We start from the raw sequence: 4,738 nt of genomic DNA on the forward strand, positions 1-4,738 counted from the left end.
AAGTGAAGTCGAAAACATTTTTTGAATATTTAAACAACAAGGTGTAAGTGAAGGCATATACCTAATTCGAAATAAAGCATCATTTAATTGTAAACTACTTTTACAAGAAGACTTTGAAATACGAAAATGGCACTAAACATCAACAAAATCGTTACTACGTTATTTTATTTTATAAAAAAATATGTTTTTGTTTCTTTGGTATAGTCAGGTATGTTGAATATATATTCTGTAGAAACTAGATATATACCAATAAATATTTATTAAGTATAGCTTTTGATTTTACAACTTTTCAAAGCAGGTAATAGCTAATATGCAAAGCCTTGTAATCTGAAAAGGGCTTGGCGGAAAGTTGAAAGACCAGTAAATTTGAATTTAACGTAAAATTTATTTATTTATATAATTTAGAAGCGTACAGTTGTAATTAATTAACAATATATAAGGAATACAATTATGACAGTAGCTATCTATAGCTTGCCACAATAACATTTGATATTTATATAATAATATTTAGCCACACAAAAAATCATCAGAGTGAACTAACTTAGTATTTGAATGAATACTTATTAGTAAATAGGTCAACAAAAAATTCCGCGATGATATATGTCTATCTAGGTGTATTTAGTATCAGCATTGCACCCGTGCGAAGCCGGAGCGGGTCGCTAGTATTACATATTCTACAATATTAAACTCATAACAGTTATGTTTATGCACATAAATGATTGATTGATCGATTAATTAATACTTACGTACTAAAATGTATATTTGTGTAGGAAAAGTTGTCATTTGAATATGATTCGCTTATTTTTTTTTGAATAATCCATTGTTTAGATTGTTATCGTCCATCTATACGCTGTTTATAGAGACTTATCCCGTGGCAATGCTCACGTGAATTAGAAAAAAATTATCCTTTGTGTTAATCTAACATATAGTGATCTAAGTACTAAATTTGATTTATATCTATCTAGATATACTAACGAGTATATAAAGACATGAATGTGAAAGATGAATGAAAGAAATATTTTTATTAAAGTTAACTTAAATTTAAGCATTATTGAATAGTATTTTTTTTCATTGCCGCTCATTCGGAACGCAATTTCAGCCAAGAAGAACGGCCGAGGAACTCAGCTGTTGATTTTTACAAAAAGTTTAATGAAGTAAATAATGAATTTGTGCGAATACAAATTACTAAGCAGTATCTGATCATAATAGTGTACAGTAGATAGTAATAGTGATGATCTTCAATTAATGTAAGCGTGAATGGGTGAAATTGGTATGACGTGAGACATAATTATCTCACAATGATCTCGCATGCACTGCCTCGACGAATGTAGATCGCAGGATATAAACAACATCGATTTATTTCACTCATTCTCTGCAATTACTGCAAGTTCGTGAGCAGTAGGTACACGGTGACATTGACCCCAAGTAACTGTAAAGACAGTTGTTGGTTGTTACATCTTCTACAAACACAGGCGTGTTTGTGAGCAGCTACCTAGGTAGTTTATACACACAGTGACACAAAATAACCATGAGTTTGACATTAAATGCGAATTTTGAAAAATCTATCCAATGAAGTCAACGACCGTCCATTCTAGTGTTTAAAAATATTTTTTCCTTATTAGCGTATTATCTACATAGTCTTTATAAGAATACATAATATTTGACAGTACATTTCTTTTGATACTTAATATTTTTGGATTAAAACCGCAGAAATTATGATGCTGATCCACACTGACAAACATATTCAGTTTGCAATTTTTGATACAATCTTCTAAAACGTCGCAATAATCATAGGTAAGTTTTGTAGTAAATAGTTAAATTGCCTAATATAACATATCTACACATGGACAAACACGCGGTCAATATTAATATTACGTGTTCAACACGAACACAAACATTTAGTAAAACGAGCGCGGTTGTCGATCATAAATTCATAATCGATACGCTTGCGCGGGCGCATGCTGGCCGCGTCTGCTACCAATGCTGATTGATTCGACGCTACACAGCATGCGCATCCGTAATTGAACGTTATTGAGAATTGTTAATTTATTGACGGCCTGAAATGCACTGTTGCATATCGTTTGCAAATTGCTATAACAACTAATAACACATAAGGTAAGGTAGACTTAGATTTAGCTAGCGAATTTTCGTTTTAATTCTTCTGCAAAATCTAAATTTTGCTTAAATTAAACGTTACATTAGGTAGGTGGTTCAGGACCGTTACTTGTGATAATGTATGGGGAAGGTTTACGTTCAGCAGTGAACAATAGATATCTGTAATAAGGATTAAACGTGCTGAAGGTTGAAATAAAAAAAAAAAAGAATTTAATCGGGAAAATACTAACAGAAACTATGAAGACAGAAATCTCTGATCTATAAGAAAGATCTAAAATTACAGAAGCAGTTGTTGTAATTATTTTAAATAAAAATCTGCATTTCATCCACATTAGACAGTTTTATTTTTTATTTTTACCTACAGTGTCAAAACAATGTTTTATCTAAAACTAATAAAGTTACTTAAAAATAATTGCTTCTAATAGCAGTTAGATTTGGACTCAAGTATCAACGCGGAAACAATTTTCAAAATTGTCTGTTAATGCAGTCGAGCAATGAAAGAATTTAAAAAGTAGGAGAGGACAAACATCAGGTGGACCGTCAGCTTGTTTGCCATTGTAAGTTTTATAAAAAAATAGTCTAAATCCACCATACGAGTGGCGTGTAGTGGCGGTTGGCTGGTAAAATACAGTTGTATAATATACATATGTTTCGTGTTATGAATTAAACTCACGATCAGTCATGCAAATGTCTATATTGGTCGCTGCATTTAGCACCTTTTATCTTGAATAAGACTATTGCCCATTGTCAATGGATTGTATTAAACACATTATGTCCCAAGGCTGAAACAATCAAAATACAATGTCGACAAACAATGTACATATTCGCAGGGTATCTATGTAGTATTCATATTAACAGTCTCCTAATGTAATATTATAGTACTCGTATTGTAATATTTAAATACATATACGATAATCATATTGTTTATTGGTGCATATGTATATTTTATGTCAAATATCTTAAGGAAAAAAACATGTTATACTTAAGCTCTACAATAACATAGCGTATTGACTTTTTCTTATGGGTATTCTTTTCTTATTTTGTATCATATAGATTCGGTATATACCCAAATTTTACCAGAGGGAGACTTTGTACAAAAGTCGTTTGCTTGGGTACCTTTGTCCCATTCGTGTTTTAACCGTAATGCAGTTGTTTTTGCATGGCTATGTTTCGGTTTGAAGGATGGGATATGGCAGTGAATTTACAGGGTACAGAGGAAGAACACCTGAGTCCTCAGGAATGGCAACGCATGGGGGGTATCATGGGCAAAACAGTATACTCTGTTATGTCCATGGTACTGCTCTTGTATAGACGACTGTTACCATTTTCCATCAGGAGGGCCGTCAGCTTGTTTGTCATTCTAAGTTGCATAAAAAAAACCTAAATTAAGACGCTATAATATAAGAAGTAAATATATTTGTAATGCTGTTCCCTAAAATTTTAATATCCTTGAATATATATCTAATAGATAGCTGCAATATATCGTCATAGTCGCAGAATACTGACGGATCTTTATATGTAATCTTTGTCAGATCCATCAGTATTCTACGACTATGACGATATTATGACTGATATAATTTTCATTTTATATTATTATAAATAGAAAGTTTAGAATTGTGAATAATGGTCAACTACTAAGTGTGCGGAGGGAAGTACGAACAGAAGCCGTGCACTAATCCGACGGACGGACTATTCAAGATGTCACTGAGAGAAACATTCATAGAAAAAACAATAAAAAAAATATCAGGAGAGAAAATTTTGATTAGTTCGATTTGATCAGTTAATAAAATAAAACCTTAGTGGGTACGAGTATAAAAACAGCGGTATTGTATTGGTCGCAATAAATACCAATTGCGACAAGCGACTGTTATTTATATCGTTACATACCAACATTAAATTAAGACTGCGAACACAATTTACGCATTTCATTGAAAGTCCGAACGTGTTTTCGTGCAAATGTTTAACATAATTCTCCAAAAGTAGCAGAGAGTTCAACAGCTACTTGCACAATACCCGGTACAGTGGAGCAGCACTGTAGCACGGACACGGCGATGTACTTACATACTCGTACGCCGGTGAAGTATAGTGACGCGCTTGTACTGGTACCTACTAGGCAACGGCGCAGCTCTAAAAACACGGCTGACTGACATAAATATTGTATAGACGAGCTCTGAATGCTTAATGAGGACGTGCACTTCTTGTCGCTACAGACGCGCTTCTCAAACTTTCCTACCTGTCGCCGAATATTTATTTGCACTCTGTCTGTTTATAGGTGTTTATATAATAGGAGAAACGGACTGACTGACTAATTATCGAGGCGAGCCAAAAATGGTGGATCGAGAAGCATGAAGTTTTGCATAGGAACTCCTCATATACTGTGAATAAACATAGAGAATACATTTAAAAAAATAATTTTATATATACTATACGAGTATGTATCCTCGAATTATGCGCGTCCACTGCAAAAAAGACGCCGTTTGTCGTATGTCCTCACTTTTAGGGCACTTCTCTCGATAACAAGTCGAATCTAGGGGTTCATGGCGTCGATATATCTAGCGACGACCAGCAGTATAGTAGCGAACCAATACGACAACTTAACCTTCAAGAAAAGAGTATATTCCTT

General features: G+C 33.5%; 1 long non-coding RNA gene across 1 annotated transcript; it reads right to left on the reverse strand.

Annotated features, from left to right (window-relative positions):
* Positions 1–421: 421 nt before the first annotated feature.
* LOC116413602 (uncharacterized) lies at positions 422–4,202 on the reverse strand. The gene is made up of 3 exons (XR_004224187.2): positions 4,003–4,202; positions 2,789–2,897; positions 422–1,429 (listed from the first exon to the last, which is right to left on the reverse strand). It is a non-coding gene; the product is annotated as an uncharacterized LOC116413602 (long non-coding RNA).
* Positions 4,203–4,738: the final 536 nt, after the last annotated feature.

This window comes from Galleria mellonella, unplaced genomic scaffold (assembly GCF_026898425.1).
Source record: "Galleria mellonella isolate WM207_F2 unplaced genomic scaffold, CSIRO_AGI_GalMel_v1 utg117, whole genome shotgun sequence".
NCBI lineage: Eukaryota > Metazoa > Arthropoda > Insecta > Lepidoptera > Pyralidae > Galleria > Galleria mellonella.